This window comes from Scyliorhinus torazame, chromosome 17, assembly GCF_047496885.1.
Source record: "Scyliorhinus torazame isolate Kashiwa2021f chromosome 17, sScyTor2.1, whole genome shotgun sequence".
Lineage (NCBI taxonomy): Eukaryota > Metazoa > Chordata > Chondrichthyes > Carcharhiniformes > Scyliorhinidae > Scyliorhinus > Scyliorhinus torazame.
In genome coordinates, this window is record NC_092723.1 from 20,376,239 (window position 1) to 20,402,981 (window position 26,743).

Genomic DNA, 26,743 nt, shown 5'->3' on the forward strand with positions numbered 1-26,743 from the left:
GATGGAGTAGAGCGCATCGTGGAGGACCTCCTGCCAGCGGGAGACTGGGAGACTTCTAGACCGTAGGGCCAGCAGGACGGCCTTCCAGACCGCCGCGCTCTCCCTCTCCACCTGTCCATTTCCCCAGGGGTTGTAGCTGGTCGTCCTGCTCGAGGCGATCCGGCTTGAGTAAGACGTTCATCTTCAAAATTCCAGCACAATAAATTGATTTACCATCAATGACCACGCGGCGAATGGTGAACTATTGTGGCTTTATTGTGCTGGATGTAAAGCCTCCTGCAGCTGGACCCGAGAATGGGGGCCGTGCAGGAGAGCATACACTTTTATACAGAGCCTACTGGGCGGAGTCAGCAGGCCGGGATTTACCGTAATAACTGGAGTACAATGGCAGTGTGCCATAATACATGTAATGTACGTTCAGTGGTTTACCACAGGGGCTATCTTCAAACTCAGTGAGGACTGAACAAACCCCACCAACCAACTCCACACCAACCATCCACACTTCACCCACCCTGGCTCCAGTCAACTTCATAATGAATGGGATAAGGGGTCGCCAAGAAACACCCCCACCCCATAACCACAGGTATTGTGACACATGATATCAAAAAGGAGTAAAGGTGTGGACAGGCAATATTTCACATAATCGACTCAATATGGTTTTGCTCGAAAAGGATAACAGGCGATTCTCGCCCTCATACTCACCTCTTGCACATCCTTTCAGGAGTAAAGACAACAGTAAATAATCAACAACATAATCACAAGGGTGTAACGTCCGGGATTATAGAAGAATTGTGGGATTGGACAGCACGGTGGTGCAGTGGTTAGCACTGCTGTCTCACGTGCCGAGGTCCCAGGTTCGATCCTGGCTCTGGGTCACTGTCCGTGTGGAGTTTGCACATTCTCCCCGTGTCTGCGTGGGTTTCACCTCCACAACACAAAGATGTGCAGGCTAGGTGGATTGGCCACGCTAAATTGCCCCTTAATTGGAAAAAATGAATTGGGTACTCTAAACTTATAATAAAAAAAGAATTGCGGGATGACAGTACCATCGAATTGCTCCAAAGGACAGTGGCTGGCAGTTCTGTGGGGGTCCTTTTACTTGGGGGGTCTCTGTGGGGACGTTCCTTTGATTAGGGGGTCTCTCTGGGGGGTTCCTTTAGTTAGGCGGTCTCTGTGGGGCCTCCTTTAGTTGGGGAGTCTCTGTCAGGTGTTCCTTTAGTTAGGGGGTCACTGTGGGGGGGTTCCTTTAGTTAGGGGGACTCTGTGGGGCCTCCTTTAGTTGGGGAGTCTCTGTCAGGTGTTCCTTTAGTTAGGGGGATCACTGTGAGGAGTTCCTTTAGTTAGGGGGACTCTGTGGGGGGTTCCTTTAGTTAGGGGGTCGCTGTGGGGGGTTCCTTTAGTTAGGGGGACTCTGTGGGGGTTCCTTTAGTTAGGCAGTCTCTGTGGGGCCTCCTTTAGTTGGGGAGTCTCTGTCAGGTGTTCCTTTAGTTAGGGGGACTCTGTGAGAGGTTCCTTTAGTTAGGGGGTCGCTGTGGGGGGTTCCTTTAGTTAGCGGGATCACTGTGAGGGGTTCCTTTAGTTAGGGGGACTCTGTGGGGGGGGGGTCCTTTAGTTAGGGGGGCTCTTGGGGGGTTCCTCTATTTAGGGGGTCCTGGGGGACTCTTCAGGTGTGCAGAGACCCCTGGGCCCCTCGAATGGAGTGAGGTCTGGAAATCCCATCCTCCTTTGGCGCTGACACTCGTGGGTTCCACAATTACCTGCAGTTGAAGCCCTGCACCATGGAGCTCATGTCCTCAGACGTGGAGTCATGAGCTGAGCCATGAAGCAGACTGTGGTGATCTCTGTAGTTGCATGCACACAAGGGGTAAATGGGTAGATAGCACCACCACATGATCACCAGAGGGCTGGACCAACAGGGGTATAACGGGCAGCCACACGGGGTCTCTGTCTCTCTCTCGGGTGGGCTGTGAACAGGGAAACATCAGAATCACATCGATAGTTAGTGGAGTTACATTTAGTTACAATTGTTAAATCGTGTTATCCAATTCCTAGTTCCCATGTTAAGGTAAAGAACTCACGCATTAATAGTTATAGTTACTCAATAAAACTTCGTTGTTACTGGCTGAGTTCGAGTCTTCTTCAACAAGATTCAGAGGACCTCACCATCAGCCAAGGATTGAGTAACACGTGTTATCGACCACGCAGGTAACACTACACAGACATCCCCGGCCATGGCGTGCACGTCCTGCATCGAGGTCTCCCCTGCGGACGCCACCCTCACAGTGTTAGCCATATTGCGTAGGAGTGACGGCACCATCTCCTCGGACAGAAAGTGATGGGATTCCTCCAGTCGGCCTTGCAGTCCGAGGAGGGATGCTGTCATCCCTGCCTGATACTCGGGATTCTGCCTTTGAAGCTCCAGCAGCTCTGGGGCGACTCCAGGAGCAGGTCATCGATCAGGGGCTCAGCAGAGTCCTGACCTCATCCCTCCGAGTGCCGGATCCCTGGGACCTTCCGCCACCTGCTGTGGATCTTCTGCTGTGAGGTTCTCACCAGTGAGTGACCCGGAAGCCTGCCTACTAGATATTCCCACCGAGGTGTGAGTACCTGCGCTGGTGGAGGGTGCGGGTGACAGCTTGTCTCCAAGGTGTCTCCCCCGGAGTTTCTCGGGTCTGCAAACTCCAGGATGGCCGAGCTGGTGTAGCCATTTCAAAAGGACTATAGGAATTATGGTCAATTTGGGCCACAGACAGGTACACAGGCTCTGTGTATTGTGCAAAGAAACCAAACCTGGTAAGAAACCCCCAGTTCATTAAAGATCGATCACCATTTTCCCCAAGACAATAGCATTCGCATTAAGGACCATCAACGACAGCAGGCTAACCGGTGCCACCCCCACCCCCTTATTTGGAAAGGCCTACGTGCCTGGGACAATGATAGCTAGGACCCGCCCAGCTATCGAGGTATCCGCCCCTAATTGGCTGAGATCGATGAAGGTGATCGAAACCCTATCGATCCATTGGACCTGGAATAAGGACCGCCCAAAAGGGCGCGAAAGAGACAAAGGATAAAACGCCCTGCACACTCGGGATCGGCCTCTTTTAGGACCGGCCTGTGCGCGACCAACTGCAGCAGAACAACCAAGTTCAAGGACCCGCGACCATTCCTGAAGGACGAGCCCAGCTGAGACGAACCCAACAACTTCCAAACCGACCACGTGGACCCGGATAAAGGCCTTATCTCGCACAGTGCCAGTCACTCGAAGTTAAGTAAAGGTCATCTTAGTTGTTAGGTGCAGTTTAGTACAGAGCCAAATGTATTATTGCATAGAGATACAAGTCCTGTGTTATTAATAAACTGTGTTTTTGAGCTAACATACTGATTGTGTGGTCATTTGGTTGATATAAGAAACAGCTTGTGGTTCACCTAAAGGATAAAGACAAAGGCAACACTGGTCAACTGATTGACCTGTTCGGGAAGCGAGATGGCTTTAGTGCATCACAGGGACAGACTGATGGGAGAAAGTTTTTAAAAAATTAATTTAGTATCCAATTCATTTTTTCCAATTAAGGGGCAATTTAACATGGCCAATTCACCTACCCTGCACATCTTTTGGACTTATGGGGACGAATCCCACGCAAACACGGAGAGACTGTTTTGTCGATTTCGGTGGCGTGAGAGCAGCTGGTTAGTCAGTTTCAGCGGGAGCATTGCGGAAGGAGGGTGCTGGGAGGTAAGTCAACCTTTAAAAGCACTTCTCTTTGCAGGGGCAGGCCAGTCGATTTCGGTGGCGTGAGAGCAGCTGGTTAGTCAGTTTCAGCGGGAGCATTGCTGAAGGAGGGTGCTGGGAGGCAAGTCAACCTTTAAAAGCACTTCTCTTTGCAGGGGCAGGCCAGTCGATTTCGGTGGCGTGAGAGCAGCTGGTTAGTCAGTTTCAGCGGGAGCATTGCGGAAGGAGGGTGCTGGGAGGTAAGTCAACCTTTAAAAGCACTTCTCTTTGCAGGGGCAGGCCAGTCGATTTCGGTGGCGTGAGAGCAGCTGGTTAGTCAGTTTCAGCGGGAGCATTGCGGAAGGAGGGTGCTGGGAGGTAAGTCAACCTTTAAAAGCACTTCTCTTTGCAGGGGCAGGCCAGTCGATTTCGGCGGCGTGAGAGCAGCTGGTGAGAGGTGAGTCAGTTTCAGCAGGAGCTGAGACTTTTTCTCTTTTCTTTAAATTAGTTTTTTAGGCGGGATCAGGAAGTCGACCTGCGGACGTCTGGGAAGACCCTCACCACCCGCCCTCCTCCTCTAACCTAATAATAAAACCCATTGGTCTGAGGTAAGTACCATATTTTTATTATATTATTATTATTTTTTATAAAAATTTAATTTAGTTGTTAGCTAGATCTTGGTAGAAAGTTAGAGGAATGGCAGGGAAGGGAGTACAATGTTCCTCCTGCAGGATGTTTGAGGTGAGGGATGCAGTTAGTGTCCCTGCTGATTTTACCTGCAGGAAGTGCTGCCATCTCCAGCTCCTCCAAGACCGAGTTAGGGAACTGGAGCTGGAGTTGGAAGAACTTCGGATCATTCGGGAGGCAGAAGGGGTCATAGATAGCAGCTTCAGGGAATTAGTTACACCAAAGATTGGAGATAGGTGGGTAACTGTAAGAGGGACTGGGAAAAAACAGTCAGTGCAGGGATCCCCTGCGGTCGTTCCCCTGAGAAACAAGTATACCGCTTTGGATACTTGTGGGGGGGACGACTTACCAGGGGTAAGCCATGGGGTACGGGCCTCTGGCACGGAGTCTGTCCCTGTTGCTCAGAAGGGAAGGGGGGAGAGGAGCAGAGCATTAGTAATTGGGGACTCTATAGTCAGGGGCACAGATAGGAGATTTTGTGGGAGCGTGAGAGACTCACGTTTGGTATGTTGCCTCCCAGGTGCAAGGGTACGTGATGTCTCGGATCGTGTTTTCCGGGTCCTTAGGGGGGAGGGGGAGCAGCCCCAAGTCGTGGTCCACATTGGCACCAACGACATAGGTAGGAAAGGGGACAAGGATGTCAGGCAGGCTTTCAGGGAGCTAGGATGGAAGCTCAGAACTAGAACAAACAGAGTTGTTATCTCTGGGTTGTTGCCCGTGCCACGTGATAGTGAGATGAGGAATAGGGAGAGAGAGCATTTAAACACGTGGCTACAGGGATGGTGCAGGCGGGAGGGTTTCAGATTTTTGGATAACTGGGGCTCTTTCTGGGGAAGGTGGGACCTCTACAGACAGGATGGTCTACATCTGAACCTGAGGGGCACAAATATCCTGGGGGGGGAGATTTGTTAGTGCTCTTTGGGGGGGTTTAAACTAATGCAGCAGGGGCATGGGAACCTGGATTGTAGTTTTAGGGTAAGGGAGAATGAGAGTATAGAGGTCAGGAGCACAGATTTGACGTCGCAGGAGGGGGCCAGCGTTCAGGTAGGTGGTTTGAAGTGTGTCTACTTCAATGCCAGGAGTATACGAAACAAGGTAGGGGAACTGGCAGCGTGGGTTGGTACCTGGGACTTCGATGTTGTGGCCATTTCGGAGACATGGATAGAGCAGGGACAGGAATGGATGTTGCAGGTTCCGGGGTTTAGGTGTTTTAGTAAGCTCAGAGAAGGAGGCAAAAGAGGGGGAGGTGTGGCGCTGCTAGTCAAGAGCAGTATTACGGTGGCGGAGAGGATGCTAGATGGGGACTCTTCTTCCGAGGTAGTATTGGCTGAAGTTAGAAACAGGAAAGGAGAGGTCACCCTGTTGGGAGTTTTTTATAGGCCTCCTAATAGTTCTAGGGATGTAGAGGAAAGGATGGCGAAGATGATTCTGGATATGAGCGAAAGTAACAGGGTAGTTATTATGGGAGACTTTAACTTTCCAAATATTGACTGGAAAAGATATAGTTCGAGTACAATAGATGGGTCGTTTTTTGTACAGTGTGTGCAGGAGGGTTACCTGAAACAATATGTTGACAGGCCAACAAGAGGCGAGGCCACGTTGGATTTGGTTTTGGGTAATGAACCAGGCCAGGTGTTGGATTTGGAGGTAGGAGAGCACTTTGGGGACAGTGACCACAATTCGGTGACGTTTACGTTAATGATGGAAAGGGATAAGTATACACCGCAGGGCAAGAGTTATAGCTGGGGGAAGGGCAATTATGATGCCATTAGACGTGACTTGGGGGGGATAAGGTGGAGAAGTAGGCTGCAAGTGTTGGGCACACTGGATAAGTGGGGCTTGTTCAAGGATCAGCTACTGCGTGTTCTTGATAAGTATGTACCGGTCAGACAGGGAGGAAGGCGTCGAGTGAGGGAACCGTGGTTTACCAGGGAAGTGGAATCTCTTGTTAAGAGGAAGAAGGAGGCCTATGTGAAGATGAAGTGTGAAGTTTCGGTTGGGGCGATGGATAGTTACAAGGTAGCGAGGAAGGATCTAAAGAGAGAGCTAAGACGAGCAAGGAGGGGACATGAGAAGTATTTGGCAGGAAGGATCAAGGAAAACCCAAAAGCTTTCTATAGGTATGTCAGGAATAAGCGAATGACTAGGGAAAGAGTAGGACCAGTCAAGGACAGGGATGGGAAATTGTGTGTGGAGTCTGAAGAGATAGGCGAGATACTAAATGAATATTTTTCGTCAGTATTCACTCAGGAAAAAGATAATGTTGTGGAGGAGAATGCTGAGCCCCAGGCTAATAGAATAGATGGCATTGAGGTACGTAGGGAAGAGGTGTTGGCAATTCTGGACAGGCTGAAAATAGATAAGTCCCCGGGACCTGATGGGATTTATCCTAGGATTCTATGGGAGGCCAGGGAAGAGATTGCTGGACCTTTGGCTTTGATTTTTATGTCATCATTGGCTACAGGAATAGTGCCAGAGGACTGGAGGACAGCAAATGTGGTCCCTTTGTTCAAAAAGGGGAGCAGAGACAACCCCGGCAACTATAGACCGGTGAGCCTCACGTCTGTAGTGGGTAAAGTCTTGGAGGGGATTATAAGGGACAAGATTTATAATCATCTAGATAGGAATGATATGATCAGGGATAGTCAGCATGGCTTTGTGAAGGGTAGGTCATGCCTCACAAACCTTATTGAGTTCTTTGAGAAGGTGACTGAACAGGTAGACGAGGGTAGAGCAGTTGATGTGGTGTATATGGATTTCAGCAAAGCGTTTGATAAGGTTCCCCACGGTAGGCTATTGCAAAAAATACGGAGGCTGGGGATTAAGGGTGATTTAGAGATGTGGATCAGAAATTGGCTAGCTGAAAGAAGACAGAGGGTGGTGGTTGATGGGAAATGTTCAGAATGGAGTACAGTCACAAGTGGAGTACCACAAGGATCTGTTCTGGGGCCGTTGCTGTTTGTCATTTTTATCAATGACCTAGAGGAAGGCACAGAAGGGTGGGTGAGTAAATTTGCAGATGATACTAAAGTCGGTGGTGTTGTCGATAGTGTGGAAGGATGTAGCAGGTTACAGAGGGATATAGATAAGCTGCAGAGCTGGGCTGAGAGGTGGCAAATGGAGTTTAATGTAGAGAAGTGTGAGGTGATTCACTTTGGAAGGAATAACAGGAATGTGGAATATTTGGCTAATGGTAAAGTTCTTGAAAGTGTGGCTGAGCAGAGGGATCTAGGTGTCCATGTACATAGATCCCTGAAAGTTGCCACCCAGGTTGATAGGGTTGTGAAGAAGGCCTATGGAGTGTTGGCCTTTATTGGTAGAGGGATTGAGTTCCGGAGTCGGGAGGTCATGTTGCAGCTGTACAGAACTCTGGTCCGGCCGCATTTGGAGTATTGCGTACAGTTCTGGTCACCGCATTATAGGAAGGACGTGGAGGCTTTGGAGCGGGTGCAGAGGAGATTTACCAGGATGTTGCCTGGTATGGAGGGAAAATCTTATGAGGAAAGGCTGACGGACTTGAGGTTGTTTTCGTTGGAGAGAAGAAGGTTAAGAGGAGACTTAATAGAGGCATACAAAATGATCAGGGGGTTGGATAGGGTGGACAGTGAGAGCCTTCTCCCGCGGATGGATATGGCTGGCACGAGGGGACATAACTTTAAACTGAGGGGTAATAGATATAGGACAGAGGTCAGAGGTAGGTTCTTTACGCAAAGAGTAGTGAGGCCGTGGAATGCCCTACCTGCTACAGTAGTGAACTCGCCAACATTGAGGGCATTTAAAAGTTTATTGGATAAACATATGGATGATAATGGCATAGTGTAGGTTAGATGGCTTTTGTTTCGGTGCAACATCGTGGGCCGAAGGGCCTGTACTGCGCTGTATTGTTCTATGTTCTATGACTGTGCAAACTCCACAGGGACAGTGACCCAGAGCTGGGATCGAACCTGGGACCTCGGCGCCGTGAGGCAACCGCACTAACCACTTGCGCCGCTGTGCTGCCCCTCTGATGGGAAAAAGTTAACCCACATGAGGCTTGCACCGTGGCTGCATGTGTTGATAGTTCTCACTTTTATCTGGTTCCCCACTTCACCATCTGCACACTCGAGGTCCCGCTCCTCGCCGGGCAGCTTAAGGACTCTCTCCTCAAAGGGCATTAAGCTTCTCAGCTCGGGCATGACTCCAGCAGGCTGTGCCCTCTCACGCTGGCTGTGCTCACGTTTACCCTGTAATGAGACAGATGGGGAGAGTGTAGGTGGGAGTCCTGCCGGGTCGGATGCTGATGAAGTGTGACAATGCGTGGCACATGAGCGGGAGCAGGCATATGAGGAGCAGGCTATCTACTGGGGGGACCATAGGGCATGGAAGGGGATGGGGGCGAGGGTGGGCGGAGCGGGATGCGGCTGTCATGGCAAGTGTTGGGAATCTGTGAGGCGGCTGGGAGAGTGATCACCGTGGAGGTGTGATAGGTGTGTGAAGAGGTGCTGAGGGAGCCATGAGGAGGCAGACTTAACCTGGCTGCACAAAGAAAGTCGTTCATCTTCTTCCAGCTCTCCAGCACCATCCTCTTATGGGGAGAGCTGGCACTCACTATCGTGGCCACAGCCTCTCAGGCGGGAGTGGTGACCTCGCTTGCTGGATGTCTGACCGATCGCGGGTAAAGGATATCACGCCTCTGCCCGACACCATCCAGAAGTTTGGCAAGGGCTCCCTCCATGAAAAGTGGGGCTATCTTCCTGTTAGCCAGCCCCCCAACTAGTTTTGAACTAAGTGCTGGGGAGGTGTTTAAAAGGAGCCCACCCCTCTGATTAGAGAGATTATGTTTTCCCAGGATGAGGGTATAAGAGGCGAGCCACCACAAGCGCGGCGTGAAGCACGTGGAAAAAGATTGTTGTTAAAGAGGATGAATATTCGGTGTGGTTTCCCGCCATGGGAGCCTGCTGGGTTTGTCCCTGTTTTCTCACCGGAACCAACACTTTGAAAAAACCTGGTAAGATCCCACCTGATGGTGTCCCAATTATGTCCCTGTTGTAGCTTTTGTTTTGTGCTCTATGAATTTTAGAAGAACGAGGGAGAATTAAAAGTGTCCCTTGTGACGTTTTAATTTCAGCCAACCAGACTTCTGAAAAGGGAAGTCTAGGATGTTAAATTTCTATTTCTCAATCTCTCCTCTCCTCGCTCTCACACTCTATTCCCTCTTTTACTCAATCTCTGTTTTCATAGAATTAGAGAAACCTACAGCATGGCAAGAGGCCATTCAGCCCACTGTGCAATTGCTTGCTCTTTGGAAGATAATAATCATAATCTGTTATTATTGTCCCAAGTAGGCTTGCATTAACACTGTAATGAAGTTACTGTGAAAATCCCCTAGTCGCAACACTATGGCGCCTGTTCGGGGACACTGAGGGAGAATTCAGAATATCCAATTCACCTAGCAAGCACGTCTTTCTGGACTTGTGGAAGAAAGCCAGAGCACCAGAGGAAACCCACGCAAACACGGGCTAAGCGTGCAGACTTCGCACAGGCAGTGATCCAAGCGGGAATTGAACCCGGGGCCCTGATGCAGTGAAGCAACAGTGCTAACCACTGTTCTACCGTGCCGCCCTGTCCTGTTTTGTCCCACAGATCCGCTATTTATCTCTAACCCCCCCCCGCAACCCCAGCCTTGGATGCAATTTCCTCCATATCAGTGACAATTGATGCGAGGATCCTGGCTGGAAAAATGGAATGGTTTGCCAGAACCCAACATCATGAATACAGATGTGGAAGTAGCTCCTGACTTGTGGCAAGTATAGTGGTTAGTACGATGCAGGTTGCTTCCAAATGAGACACAGCTGAAAATAATGGGAGGCATTTGAAAATGATTTTATCTGCATTTCCCATCTCCATCTCAAAAGAATGTAACTTGCTTATAAAAGCAAAGTTGCAGCCAGCTCCAGATCTAGTGAACACATTTTTAGTGCAGAATAATTTGTCATTACAGTCAGGGTGGTCAGTTGATTGGGCACAGGCAGTAAATCAGCTTCTGCCTCAGAAACAGATTCACATTTTCTTTCTGCAATTGTATCCATAACTAAATTAGCAATGGATTTGGAAAGTTAATTCTGATAATGGTCACTTCATGCGAGGTGAAAACTAATTGAGATGTGTGAAGTGAAGTATTTTGGAAGGAAAATTGAGAGAGCCAAAATGAAGTTCAGTAACAATACCTCCACTCTTTTGCCGGGCGGCACGGTAGCACAGTGGTTAGCACTGTTGCTTCACAGCACCATGGTCCCAGGTTCGATTCCCGGCTTGGGTCACTGACTGTGCGGAGTCTGCACGCTCTCCCCGTATCAGCGTGGGTTTCCTCCGGGTGCTCCGGTTTCCTCCCACAAGTCCCGAAAGATGTGCTGTTAGGTAATTTGGACATTCTGAATTCTCCCTCTGTGTGCCCAAACAGGTGCCGGAGTGTGGCGACAAGGGAATTTTCATAGTAACTTAAGTGCAGTGTCATTGTAAGCCTACTTGTGACAATAAAGATTGTTATTATTAAGTAAATTTAGGGAACCATAGGACTTGGACTTCTATAATGCCTTTTGCAACCTTAGGACACCCAACAACATTTTACAGCAATGACGTGCTTTTTAAATTGCATTCACTGTTGTAATATCGGAAACTATATTATATATAGACTACACAGAGTAGATGTAGGAAGGATGTTTCCAATAGCGGGGAAGGGGGGGGCTGCAGAGTCCAGAACCAAGGGTCACAGTCTGAGGATAGGGGGTAAACCATTTAGGACAGAGATGAGGAGAAATGTCTTCACCCAGAGAGTAGTGAGCTTGTAGAATTTGCTACCACAGAAAGCAGTTGAGGCCAAAACATTGCATGTCTTCAAGAAGCAGTTAGATATGTCACTTGGAGGTAAAGGGGTCATAGAATATGGAGGGAAAGTGGGAACAGGATACTGAGTTGGATGGTCAGCCATGGTCAGAATGAATGGCGGAGCAGGCTCGAAGGGCCGAATGGCCTCCTCCTGCTCCTATTTTCTACCGCTTCTACAAAACATGGCAGCAAATTGGCAACAGCAAGCTCCCACAAACAGCAATGTGATAAAGACCGTGTCATCTCTTTCAGTGCTGCTGATTTTCAGAGATGAATATTGGCCACCAGGAAGAACTCGCCTGGTCTTGGAAATAGTGACCATGAGATATTTCAAAGTGGCCAAGAGAGCAGACATGTCCTCGGTTTCATTTCTTATCTGAAAGGCACCATATCCGACTGCGCAGCAGTCCCTCAGCACTACATTGGAGGGTCAGCCGAGGCTTTGTGCTCATATCCCTGTAGTGGCGAATGAACCCCCGAGCTTCTGATGTAGCGACAAGAGTGCTACCCACTAAGCGATTAGGGCTGGAGAGACACCTGGGGGTTCTCACGCACAAATCCTTGAAGGTGCTGGGACAAGGTGAGGGGACTGTTAACATGACATATGCATCCCTTTACTTTATACACCGAGGCATATAAAAGCAAAAAAGTGATTGTAACTCTTTGTAAATCATTGCTTAGGTTCCAGCTTGGTTTTTCTGTTCAAGGGTGGCCAAGGCTTTGGAGAGAAATCAAAGGAGATAGTGCCAGGGGTGAAGGATTTTGGTCATGTGGAGAGACTAGAGAAACTCCTTAAAGCAGAGAAGATTAAGGGAGATTGAACAGATGTGTTCAAAAGTACGAGGGGTTTTGATAGATTAAATCAGGAACTAGAAGATAGAGATTTAAAAATAATTGGCCAAAAAGATGGCAGAATATAAGGATTGTTTCTTTACATAATTGAGTTGTCATGATCTGGAATGCACTGTCTGAAAGGATGGAGGGAATTAAGACTCAAAAAGATAAAGATTGGAGATTAAAGAAGTGGAATTAATTGGATAATTCCTTTAGAAAATCAGAGCGTGTATGATGGACCAAAATACCTCTTACGGGTGAATCTTTGAACACCTTTCAGAATTTTGACAATCAATGTCCCAGTTGGAGTTTAGAAGAATCGGTAGCATGGTGGTTAGCACTGATGCCTCACAGTGCCAGAGACCCGGGTTTAATTCCGGTCGCGGGTCACTGTTCTCCCCGTGTCTGCCTAGGTTTCCCCGGGTGCTCCGGTTTCCTCCCACAGCCCAAAGATGTGCAGCTTAGGTGGATTAGCCATGATAAATTGCCCCTTAGCGTCCAGAGATGTGCAGGCAAGGTGGGGATAGGGTGCGGGAATGGGGTGACCGTGGGGCTCTTTCAGAGGGTTAGTGCAGACTCGATGGGCCAAATGGGCTCCTGCACTATGATATCTATGATTTTATGATATCATATTGGAATGTATAAGATTCTGAGAGGGCATGACAGAGTAGATGCTGGTGGGGGAATCTGGAACTAGGGGGCACAGTTAAAGGTGAGGGGTCTCCCATGGAGACGAAGATGAATTTCTTCACTCAGAGTCTTTGGAATTCTCTTCACAGAGAGCAGTGAAGTTGGGGTCATTGAATATATTCAGGGCTGCTTTAGAGAGATTTTTTATTGCCAAGGAAGTCAAAGGTTATGGATCGATAAGCTGGAAATCCAGCCAAAGAGCTGAATTCTAAGGTCCCGCACCGATGGACTTTTAGGTTGGGTGAGTGTGAAATTTCAGGGATGGGATTTCCTCCAGGTTCCTGTCACCCCCTCCCCCCCGCCCCCACAAACCCTCCCCCCGACCATAGCGATGTTTCGCTGGGGTGGACAATGCTTCAGATGGGAAGCCCATCCTTGTCCAAACTGAGGCCCTGAAGTGGCAAATTAATGACCGTTTTAGGGCCAGTTCCTGCCCAGCAAGAAATTTTAGGTTGGGGGGAACATTGAACCTCCAGTGGGGAAGGCCAAAAATAATCAAAGTTAGGTCTTGGGCAAAAAGGGAGGAAGGCACCTGAACAGTAGTTCCCTTCTAAATGGAGGCAGCCTTCCCTTAAGGCCCGATGACCATCGGACCTCCCTCTTCCCACCATCCTCCCAAATTCTTCCCCGAGCCCGCGATCACCCCTCTCAAAACCCCCAAGGACTTTCCTACCCTCCCCTCCCTGGGCCCCCTTACTCTTAACTTGTCCTCCAGATTCTGCATTTAGGCTCTGGCAGGTTGGTGTATTGCTTCTTCTGTCAACTGCAGCACTGTCGCAGCAGGGATTGGAGAGCTGCTGGCCAATCTAATTGGCTGGTAGCTCATTAAGGTGCGACTTCTTCCCGAGTGGGAGGCCATAGTCTTATTGAATGGCGGAGCAGGTTAGATGGGTCGAATGGCCTTCTCCTGCTCCAAGAATCCCAGTGCAGAAGGAGGCCATTCAGCCAATCGAGTCTGCACTGGCCTCTGAAGGAGCACCCTTCCTAGGCCCAATCCCCTACCCTATCCCCATAACTCTACCTGGGGGTAATTTAGCACAGCCAGTCCACCTAACCTGCGCATCTTTGGAGTGTGGGAGGAAACCGGAGCACCCGGATGAAACCCACGCAGACATGGGCATGTACAAACTCCACAGTCACTGAGGTCGGAATCAAACCCAGGTCTCTGTTGCTGTGAGGCAGCAGTGCTAACCACTGGGCTACCATGCCACCCTATGTCCTATGACATTCTGTACCATCTCTCTAGCCATGGTTTACGTAGAAAGGTAGGAACAGGAATAGGCTGCGCAGTTTGTACTGCCTCATTATTCGATCCAAGATGGTCCTCACCTCAACTCTGATACCCGTATCCAATACAAATTCACCAATCTCAATCTTCAAAATGTGAATTGGTCCCCAGCATCTTCTAGGTGAGCAAGTTCCAGAATTCCACTAAAATCAACCTAAGTCTCTGCCCCCAATTGATTTTAGCAGGAGCTTAAAACTGAAACTATAATCAAGCAGAATGGGTCTTTTCAACTGCGGCCGGTTCTCAATTGAAAGCTCTGAGCGAGTACAAAGTCAATAGTTCTCAGGAAGGTCCAATTTGTGCTGAGTTACCTAACTTCAAGCAGGAAACCAAACTGAGTACCATTTCTTGTTCTACACCAACACCAAGTGATGTTCTAATGGGATTTCCAATGTCAAATGTGAGCACAGACCTGTAACAATTATCTGTCACATTGTTAAGTGAGTCATCATTAGTTTCCCCATTCATTCAAGTTTCTTTCTGAAAGAAATACATTTTTCCCACCCTCTTATCCGATATTCAATACTGCTCGGTGTTTTGGGGAGGCAGTGACGTAACGGCATTATCCAGAGACCCAGAATCATGCTCTGGGGACCCAGGTTCGAACCCTGCCGTGGCATATGGCACAATTTTAATTCAGTAAAAAAATCTGGAATTAATAGTCTAACGATGACCATGAAATCAGTGTCGATTGTCGTAAAAACTCATCGGGTTGACTAATGTACTTTAGGGAAGGAAATCTGTTGTCCTTACCTGGTCTGGCCTACATGTGACTCCAGACTGTTGCTCTCTTTGGTTGGCTCTGAATATGGCGGTCAATATGGTCGCCTTCCTTAATTCTAATTACGTTTGCTCTAGAGTCGCCAGGTATCTTTCGATACCGCCACAAGGTTCAAAACCGAATACTGATCAAAGACTCGGTACACCAGTTAGTTAGTTCAAAGTCAATGCTTATTTATTTACACACACAGTTAAATCTACTCATGCATGAAAACTCTACAGACTAAGCTATCACTACTGCTAAAGCCTATACTTAGCTTCGGGCGCCCACTCAGTGAGAGGAACAATGGCCGTTGTTCGGATCTGAGGCTGATGGGGTCGAAGTGGTGAAGGGGAACAGCTAAGGTCGTCCGTCTGGTAGCGAGCGTTGACCTTGGACTTACTTGCTTCTGGTGCAGCTGGTGGATGGGTCTCTCCGCTGTGACAGCCAAGTCCAAGAGAGCGATTCTCTCTCAGGGCCTTCTTCTTATACCCAAAGGGGCTTCGCGCTCTTTTGGGCGGGCCTTGAACTTGGCCCCAATCAATTGGGCCATTTCTCGGTCATTCCTATTGATTTCATCCAATAAAGGGGTGGGTGCCCTGATGGCTGGGCGTGTCCTAGGTGGCCGTTGGCCTGCTTTGTTTCGGTCTCCTCTGGTGCCGGGGTGTCCATTTTGTAATCGGGAAGTGGCCATCCCAGATGGCTACATGACCCACAGCAATGTGGGCTGACACTTAAATGCCTTCAGGAATGGGATATAAAAGCTGCCCACATCCCATGAACGAATAAAAGAAAAATTCCAAGGAAACCATTTTAAAATGTGCCTTCACTGAAGAGGTGTATTCAAAATGATTGCATTTTGGGTAGGACGTCAATGCAAATCTTTTAATCTGTCAAATTCTTCAAGTTTTTTTACTCTGCGCCATAAAATCTGGGAATAATTATTTCCAGGTGCAGCGAGGTCAGAGGTCGTGAATTTATCCATCAAATATTAAACCAGAATTTCTTTCGTTTCTTTTTTGTTCTTCTGAGGGACGTAACTATGTGAAACGTTCGATTTCAGAAATCCAAACCTGCCTCGGGTTTTTTTCTCATTTGGTTCCTTTGAACACATTCCCAGTGTTGATACTTGTGCATGTTCAGAACAGCTCTTGTACAATTTTGATCATCACTTGTCCCTTCATTTCAGGCAATGAAGACTGGAAGGTGAGGATGATAGGGCGTGGGGTAAGAGATGGGGGAGGAAAGGGGGTTTGTATTTTTAGTTGTGCCTGGGGCGATTGTCTCCCATTCCAAAACAAATGGCCAGAATTTGCTGGTAAAACATTAGCGAGTTAAGGGCCCACGTTGTTATAAGTGTGTTAAGAAGAATACCCTGCCGTTTGATGCAAAGAAGAGAATTTCTCAGATGATGAGTGAGGAGAAAAATCGAACTCTCTTCCCATTTGGGCCCATCAGAGCAACACCAAACAGAGATTATTGTCTCCCACCTTAACTCTGCCCCTAATTTTGCCACAATTTCTTCAAAGCCATTAGCACTGCATCTCCTGGGCAGTTTTTGAAAATAGATTTAGAGTACCCAATTAATTTTTTCCAATTAAGGGGCAATTTAGCGCGGCCAATGCACCTACCCTGCACATCTTTGGTTTGCGGGGGCGAAACCCACGCAATCACGGGGAGAATGTGCAAACTCCACATGGACAGTGACCCAGAGCCGGGATTGAACCTGGGACCTCGGCGCCGTGAGGCAGCAGTGCTAACCACTGCACCACCGCGCTGCCCCCCGCGCCCCCCCCCCCCCCCCCCCCCCCCCCCCCCCCACCCCCCCAGCGGCAGTTTTGAGAGAAACGCTTACAGTTGTGAGGTTTATAGGATTATTATGTTTTGGGGCTGCATTTTTAAATTTAGGGTAAATGAAGGGAGTCATGTGGCCTGTTCTGAAGTCACCCTGACAGTAAGCCTGGCTGGTTTGATTGTTCGAAGTCGAAGGAAGGCTTAGATTGTTTTACCGATAAGAAGGTGAAGGTATTTACATATGGAGGCAAATGTCAGTAATCACATAGTTTATCTTGAGTAGAGTCTCCCAAAGTTAAAAAAAAATGGCGTTGTCGGTATTGGATTGTAAAGAGTTGTGCTTATAAGTTGTGCTTATAAGATAAAAGTGATTTAAGGCCAACGGCACCTAATTTGAATTTCCACCTGGACACTGGACACAATGCTAATAATGCATTTCACGTTGTCCTGGGGAAAAGGGGCAGAGGAGGTCATTTTTGAGATCAGGATACAGGCTTCTCTACAAATCAGTGAATATCGCAGAAACACAGCTGAGATTCTGTGTGGTCAGCAGAAGGAAAGGGCTGCTGGACTTTGCAAGATGCTATAGCCAGATGTGGGAGGGAAAGAATCTCTCGTCGAAGAGATGGACCCTGCAGCCCCTACAGATTCTGGGAGATTTTTCCTGGCAGGGAAGCAGAGTCACTGGAACAGGCTTTAAGGAACTCTCCAAAAAATGAAAGCAACTGCCTGGAGATGGTCACTCAAAGTTGCTACAAAGTGAAACAGGGATACCGAAACCTATTGGAAGCTTGGAACAACTATGGTCCGTTTGCTAAAATTGTAATTGTAAACTATAATTCTATGGAGAATCTGATGGGTGATAAGTGTAAAAGAGGAATGTTCTACTCTGCAGTTTAAAGCATAAATTGTCGACAAAAAGAAAACTGTGTTTAATCAATAGTGCTTTTAGTCATTATTTGCAGTAAAAGTTTTAAAACATGAACTCCTAACATGTCATTCTTTCAGCTATTAACTGGAAGTTTGAATTCCTTTTTAAACGTTATTGGTCTATATGGAGGTTGTAACACTGATAGTGTGAAGAGGCTTGGACTGAGAGTCTAACCTGAATGCATCTGGTGGACACAAAAATGGCCAGATGGACTGTCTTCAGACCTGCTAAAAACTCCGTTACCTGGCCACTGACTACATCCTTCTCCCTGATCATTGCCTCAGGCTGAACCAGACCATTCACAACTTCAGCATCCCAATTGGCCCTAAGCTGAGCTTTCAACTGCACATCCAATCCCTCACCAAGAACACCCAGAACTTATCATCTCCCAACTCCACCCCATCTCAGCTCATGTGCTACTAAAACTTGTACCCAACCATTCGGCACATCTGGTTCCTACTTGGTCTCCTATCTCTCACCGTCTATAAACTTCAGCTCATCCAAAACTCTGTTGCTCTCATTGTAATTCGCACCAAGGCCCCTCCACCCATCACCCCAATGTTTGTTGACCTACATTAGCTCTTGGCCTGGCAACATCTAAATTTGAAGATTGTTCTCAAATCCCTCCATGGACTCATACCTCCCTTTCGCAGTAACCAATCTCCTTCAGTCCTACAACCCTCTCTGGACTTCTCCAATTCTGCCCTCAATTGCTTCACCATGTCAACCATGTCTTCAACTGCCTTGGTCCTAAGATCTAGAAATCTCTCCCTAAACCTCTCTAATCTCCTTCTTCAAGCCTTTCCTGGAAACCTACTATCCCTTTGAGCAACATGTTGGTCAGGTGTCCTGATATCTCCTTCTGTAGCTTGGTGATACACTTGGTTTGATGGTTCTGGGACATTCACTACATTGTAGGTGCTGTTGATTTGTGGCTTGGTGTTAAACTTTGTTAGATAACGCATCTATGGAAACACCTTGGGATATTTCACTCTGTTGAAGATGCTATAGAAATGCAAAATATTGCTGTTGAAGTAAAAGTAACGTCACCATCGTCCCAGATGACCATGGGCTGCTTTCCTCTTTGAGGGGGAGAGCTGACTGGTGGTGATTTAACCTGAGGATCACCACACCTCAGGCGAGGGGCAAGGTTAAGAAGGCAGGGCCTTCATGAATAACCTCAGCCAGTACGAGAATTGAACCCGTGCTATTGACCTCGCTCTGCATCACGGACCAGCTATCCAGCCAGCTGAGCTAAACCGTGTACAGTGACATAGAATATACAGAGAAGTTTAGAAAATTCAACTCTTTTGTACATTTAAATCCATTCTCAGTACCAGGTATAGTGTGGGTCAATTTCAAAGAAAATACAGAGTAAATTGCCCTCTACACTGTTCTCATCAAACACTCCCAGGGGAGGTACAGCACGGGGTAAGATACAGAATAAACCTCTCTCTGCATTGTCCCCATTAAACACTCCCAGGGCAGATACAGCGCAGGGTTAGATACAGAGTAAAGTTCCCTCTACACTGTCCCCATCAAACACTCCCAGGACAGATACAGCACAGCGTTAGATACAGAGTAAATCTCCCTCTACACTGTTCTCATCAAATGCTCCCAGGGCAGATACAGCACATGGTTAGATACAGAGTAAAGCTCCCCCTTCACTGTCCCCGTCAAACTCTCCCAGGACAGGTACAGCACGTGGTTCGATATAGAGTAAAGCCCCCTCTACATTGTCCCCATCAAACACTCCCAGGAAAGGTACAGCATGGGGTTAGATACAGAGTAAAGCTCCCTCTACACTGACCCCATTAAACACTCCCAGGACAGTTACAGCACGGGGTTGATACAGAGTAAAGCTCCCTCTACACTGTCCTCATCAAACACCCCCAGGGCAGGTACAGCACAGGGTTAGATACAGAGTAAAGCTCCCTCTACACTGTCCTCATCAAACACTCCCAGGACAGGTACAGCACGGGTTAGATACAGAGTAACGCTCCCTCTACACTGTCCCCATCAAACACTCCTCGGATGGTACAGCTCAGGTTAGATACAGAGTAACGCTCCCTCTATACTGTCCCCATCAAACACTCCCCATCAAAGCAGTCCCCTTGATTTACATCCCATGCACTGGAATAAATTTGAGCCACATATAACGAGAGCCCATTAAAGCCCTGAGTTCATGATAAGTACAAATACAAGTCTTTCTATCTTTTTAAAGAATACAGCTTATATTTCTTTTACAGCAACCTTTTAACTACTTGCATGTCATTGGAAGAATACCCCCTGTTCATTTCCTTCATCCCCATTTCTTTTCTTTTCTTTTATTAATTTCTGTCCGTGAACCCATAATCGGATTATGCCTTTAAGCAGAAGAGCGTTTGCCAGGACAGTGGGCGTGATTCTCCGGCCTCCCAGCCGTGTGATTCTCGGCGGTGAGAGGCGGAGCTACGTTCACTGGAGGCGGGATTCTCTGCTCCCGCCGCTGTCAATGGGATTTCCCATTGAAGCCAGCTGGGAAACCCACGGGCAGAGGTGTCCTGCCAGTGGGACCAGAAAATCCCGCCGCCAGCGAACGGCTGGAGAATTCCGGCCAGTGTGTTCCTAGGTTTTGTATTTTGGAGAGGAGAAACCAGACCCGTCGGCAGCGAGAGAACCTGCCAGAGGCCTCTAGACCTCCGAAGGAAGAGGAGCTGTGATTTCTCCCTCTCTCTGCTGAGTCTGTGAGTCTGGTTGAGCTCACATGTCACAGGAAGTCATATGTTGGCTGAAGGAAAAGAAAGTAGCCAACTGAAGGCCTAACCTTGAGAAAGAAACTAACTGGAAGACATCCATCTGAATCAAAGATCCTTATCCTTTTATTTTATTATTATTTCTCTTCCCTCTCCATCACCCTATACCTTCGGTGTTGTTTGTCTGTGGGTGTGTCTGTGTGTGTGTGTCCGTATGTCTGTGTATATGTATGCATCTGTGTGTGTGTCTATGTGTGTGTGGTCTATGCGTCTGTGTGTGTGTCTATGTGTGTGTGGTGTATGTGTCTGTGTGTGTGTCTGTGTGTGTGTGTGGTGTATGTGACTGTGTGTGTGTCTGTGTATGTATGTGTGTGTGCGTCTGCGTGTGTGTGTCTGTGTGAATGTGTGTGTCCGTGTGTGAGTCTGTGTGTCTGTATGCGTGTGTGTGTGTCTGTATGTATATGTGAGTGTGTCAGTATGTGTGTGTGAGTATGTCTGTGTGTGTATCTATGTGCATCTGTGTCTATGTGTGTATGTGTGTGTGCCTATGTGTGTCTGTGTGTGTGTGTCTGTGTGTGTATGTCTGTGTGAGTATCTGTGGGTGTGTGTGTGTATGTAGAGGGTGAGGCGAGTTAGAAAATGGGTGGAAATCAGATATTGGGTGATGTGTTAGGCAGGTAGGTTCGATGTGGACTGCACTCGATGCAGGGAAGCTAGAAACAGACGTCTAACACTGGAGAAGATCCAACACTGTTTTATTCAACGATAGAACTGAATATATATTCAGCTATGGGTCAACAATATACTGAACTGACTGGAGACCTTGTAGTAGCCTGACGCGACTTACTAGCTACCGCATGGTGTTTGTACTTGCTAGCTCGGGGACTCTGACTGTCTCAGTGGCTGGGTCCCGAGAGAGCAGGAAACCTAGTGCCCTCTGGCTTTATAGTGGTAGTGTCCTGTCTGGTGATTGGCTGCACTGTGTTGTGTGCTTACTGGTCATCCTGTGTGTCAATCACTGCCTGTCTGCATCTCATTATATACATGAGTGGATATTATGACATTGGGGATAGTCAGTTGTATCATTTTTGCCTATTTAATGAAATGAAAATGAAAATCACTTATTGTCACAAGTAGGCTTCAAATGAAGTTACTGTGAAAAGCCCCTAGTCGCCACATTCCGGCGCCTGTTCGGGGAGGCTGTTACGGGAATTGTACTTACTGTTAATAATAAAAGGTTACTTGTGTTTAAACTTGGTGACTGTAGTCAATTTAACTCAACCAAAGCCAGGGGTATTAAAATAAAATCGAATTTCACCTGTGTTGCGACTCTAGGTTAAGTGAGGCTGCAATTGACCATGCACTGGCCCAGGGTGTCGTTATATCAGGTGCGACATGGATAGCATACAGATTAAATTTGCTTCTCTCCTCCATCAAACACAATCAAGCAAATTGTCGTTAATATCATACTTTGCAATTCCAAGATAATTGTTTTGATGGTACTGCATTTAAGAGGCTTTCATGAATATAAATTGGCTACCATGTTTTAATAATAATAGTCACTTATTGCCACAAGTAGGCTTCAAAGAAGTTACTGTGAAAAGTCCCTAGTCGCCACATTCCGGCGCCTGTTCGGGGAGGCCGGTACGGGAATTGAACCTGCGCTGCTGGTATCGTTCTGTATTACAAGCCAGCTATTCAGCCCTCTGTGCTAAATCAGCCCCTATTGCTACATTGGAATAGTGACTGAATTTCATCGTTACTCCATTGGCTTTCAGATGTTCTGAGATCAGGTGAAGGATGCAATAGAAATGCAAGTTCTTTCTTTCTTTGATCCCTCAGCAGTTTTCAAAAGTTGAGCCATACAATTTGGGCCAAAATGTAGCTGATATCATTCAAGTTTCCATTCTACCAGCACATCACTGAACACCTCATTCTCTTTGTGTATTGTAACCTGGGTCTTGCAATCTTTTTTGAATAAGAGAGAGCAGGAATGAAAGAAAGATTAGCATTTATGCCGCACTTTTCAGGACCTCTGAATGGCAGGAGGTGCTTTACAGCCAAGGCAGTACTTTTGAAGTGTAGTTGCTGTGGTAACATAGGAACCAAATTGCGCACAGCGGCAACCAGATAACTCGCTTTCAGTTCAGTTATTCAGGGGATAAATATTGGTCGATACACCGGGGAAATTTGCCCTCTCTCCTGTGAATAGTTGACACGTGAGGCGAGGATCCGGGTGCGCCGGGTGAATCCCGGGAGAGCCCAAAATCGGGCTCCGCGCTGGGCCGATCACAAGTCACCCAATGTGCTCTGCCCGGCGCGATCTGGGTCTCACCCTCTCTGGGCAAGGCCCAGATTTGCATATTTAAATGAGCCATTGGGCTCGTTTAAGTACCCAGATCCTGGATTCACCTGGCGCCCGGGTCAACAGCTGAGCCTGCGAAACCCCGACCGGGCGCCATTTAGTACTAGTTTATGTGTTGATATGCCTGTAGACGGTATTGTATATAACTGGTAGTGTGACTTCCAATCAGCAGGTGGCAGTACAGAACCACCATGCGGTCTCGAGAGAATGGTGATGTGACAATCACCTATAGCTTAGGGTAGATCCGGTGATCCGGAGAAGGTTGTAAGATGTACATGAGGACAGTCATGCATTGGGGTAGTTCCAGAGGAGTCTAGAGAAACTCCATGGTAACTTGCTCTGTATCTGATCGTTACCTTATCATTTGGGTAATAAAGACCCTGGTTTGGACAAGTCACCAGCAGTTCTGTGGATTCCTTACTAGACAATGAACACTGAACACAACAATCTACACAAATGTGGAGCAGGCGTAACGGCACCTCTTGGGGTCTCACAGGGCATTAGAGACCCCCCAGTGGTCAGCCTGCCAGCCTGGCACTGCCAGGGTGCCTAGATAGCAATGCCAAAGTGCCAGTCTGGCAATGCCAGACTACCCGGTAGCCAGGCTGGTACTGTCAGTATTCAGGCCCTGGGGTCCTTACCCATTGGACGAGGAGTCAGGACCTGGCTTTCCAGGGGCCTTAACAACGTTGGTGGGTGTAAATGGGGGGGGGGGGGGCTCAATAAAGCAGAGGGCCTGAAAAGGGTGGGGGGGAGGAGATCAGGACTGCCGTTCAAAATGCACCTCAATCTGCAAGCAGAACAGCTTGCAGGCGCAGCCGGTGAATCCCGGGCCCTGGACGAATCCAGCTATTGCATATTTAAATGAGCTTTATGTCGCCCAGCGAGAGCAAGGTCCAATCGTGAAGTCTCGCGAGACTCCGTTAAATATCGCGAGACGTTTCGAGCATCGTGAATCCGGCGAGACCCCTCTCGCGAGATTCACTGGTCTCGTCCCGACACCAAGTCGGGAACGATGAGGCCGTTGAATTGCAACCAGCACCTCTGTCGTACTCTCTGAGTGCAGCAGTGGGATTGTCAGTCTGGATCTTGTGCTTAAATCCCCGGATTGAGTCTTGGACCCAGCACCTATAAGTCAGAGTCAACAGTGACATCCACTGATAATAATAATAAATCACCTATTGTCATAAGTCAGCTTCAATGAAGTTACTGTGAAAAACCCCTAGTCGCCACATTCCAACACCTGTTCAGGGAGGCCGGTACGGGAATTGAACCCGCGCTGCTGCCTCGTTCTGCATTAAAGCCAGCTGTTTAGCCCACTGTGCTAAACCAATAATTAGGTTGCATTAAGGTTGAGTTTTCTAAATCTGTGCTGCAGGACGAAGAGGTTATTAAAGGAGGCGAGTATGACATATCTAACAGTAAGTAGGAGTCTATATGATTTTCGGAGTAGAAGCCAAGATTCCAATGCAGCTACTGGACTGCGCAGTTCACTAATGTAATATTTATCCCATTAATTAATCTCGTAAATTATAATGAATTTGCCGTGGCTTTTATAACCTTTATTACACACATCCTGCTGATCATTTGTTTATTTCAGAGAAGTACAACATTCACAGGAAGATGATCCTGTCAAGTGGGGTAGTTAGCAGCAACCGTGTTGGAATGTTTTAAAAAGCATGTGTGTTTAAAATGGCAGAGATCAGAATTTATAAACAGTTTGAAAGCAAATCCATATGGATATGATTACCCTGCTCGGCTGAATTCTAGATGTGTTTATGTAAAAATTGAGGGATCATCCCAGGAATGATCCAGTGAGACACGGGAAGTTCGGAGATCGGGATGAAGAGCATGTGTAGAGGACCCTGTTGCAGTCAGTGCTCACACTGCAAATGGGGCTGCTCCCTATTCCTGGTGATTAATCTGACACCAGGGGCGTAGGTCACTGGGCATTCCATTACCCAGCGGGCAACGGGAACAATAAAATGAATGAGTTCGAATGTACTGGAAACGATGGGTGCCTGGAGATGCTGCATTGTGGTGATGTCGCAAAGTCTTTTACTGTGTCAACAGAGGTCTCATGAGAGGAGCAGCTGAGGAGGCTGCAGTGATCATCGGAGGATAAACGCAGATATATACGCAAACACACACAAATATGCATGCTCACACATATATAAACACAAATACACATATGGATGTGCGCATGGAGACACAAACACATCCACATATGCACACTTTCTTCCAAAATGTGCCTCCCAGTTGTTAGTGTGTGAAAATTCCCTACTTGCCACACTGGTCAGTACTGTGGGATTCAGGTGGTATTGCCAAGTTAGAGTTGCTACATACGACAGGGGTTAGCGTGCGTTGCTAAAGATCTGGATTCATTCTCAGCCTTATTAAACAAAGCCCACTCAATCCTTGTAATCACTCCCAGATATCCATCAGTCACCACTCGATTGAAGTAGAAGTGAAAGATGAGGTTAAAGGCTTACGAGAACACAGGATTATGTGTTGATAGAGAGGGAAATGTTTAATATATTAAAAAAACTGAAAAAATTGGAAATTGGAAAAGCAAAGAATCCTGTGCCAATGATCTACTTCCCTTGGGGTTCAGCTCTTCCCTTTTCCGTTTGTTAAGAAGAACAGTTGAGATTTCAATTTACAACCAGGCCCAATTTCACATTGAGTTGCATGCCCAGTTTTAACTGCTGCATCTGACAACAACAGGGATTGGTTTAGCACACTGGGCTAAATCACTGGCTTTTAAAGCAGACCAAGGCAGGCTAGCAGCACGGTTCAATTCCCGTACCAGCCTCCCCGAACAGGCGCCGGAATGTGGCGACAAGGGGCTTTTCACAGTAACTTCATTTGAAGCCTACTTGTGACAGTAAGCAATTTTCATTTCAACAGCAGTTTATATTTGTACAGCACCTTCAAAATAAATGAAACGTCCCAAGGCGCTTCACAGGAGGGTTATGAAACAAAGTATGACACAGAGATATACAAGGAAATATTAGGTCAGGTGACCAAAAGCTTGATCAAAGGCTTTTGAGGAGAGAACTGGGTTCATACAAGAGGCTAGAATTAGAGGAGCAGGGAGGGTTGTGGAGTTGGGGGAGATTACAGAGATGGGGCGGTTACTTAGGGGAAGGGAAGCAGAGGTGGTGTATAGGTTGCCAACCCTTCGGGATTGCCCTAGAGCTTCCAGGAATTAAAGTTTAATCTCCAAGATCTAGATGAATGGACAAATGCAAAAAAAATCACAGGGGCACTTGTCTTCATCTTCTTTCAAGATTTTCTGTCGTGAAAATACTGAAGGTGAGAAAATTGGCTGACCGATCAAGTGACACGGCCTTCTCAATTTACCCCTGGAGTGGGAAGCTGGGTGAGGAAGGGTGTGTGGAGTGGCCAATGGTGGGCGTGAGCCAGCAGGATGATTGGAGATGAGACATTATCAAGTGAAACCTCCAGGATAGTATCCTACCCGAGTTCGCCAGCTGAGCGAGGCTGCAGACCACAGTGTTGTAAAATCAAAAGGATCGAGCAAAACATTCAGGTCCTTTACAGCCCACTGCCAGCTAATGGCAAAGTGCGCTCACTGCTAAATAACCATTCAGTGAGAGTTGAAGCAACGCATAGAAAATATCTACAATCTGTACGACTGAGTCAGACAAAGAGGTAGAGAGTAATGAATCTAAGTTTGCGGATGATACAAAGCTAAATGGGAATGCAAGCTGTGAGGAGTGCACTGTGGTCGAACACTTTGATGCACGATCAATTGCACAAAGACTAAAATTGGGTACAACTGTGGCTTCATTACAGTCAGATGTGTGGCCTCCTGCTGCAGCTGGCGAAATGGCAGGGCACTGGAGGTCATTCATATTTATACAGTTCACCGTGGGTGGAGCCAGCCGGCAGATGCTACCGGCAAACCTGTAGTGCAGGTCCTGCCTTACATCTCCGATTACAGTGGTTCACCACATTCACCCCCTGTTAAAAATGAGTCCGGCAGAGGTGACGTGAAACTGTATACAATTAGTGCAATTATGTACAGTGGTAGGGAAAGAAAAGTCCATGTTGACGGTC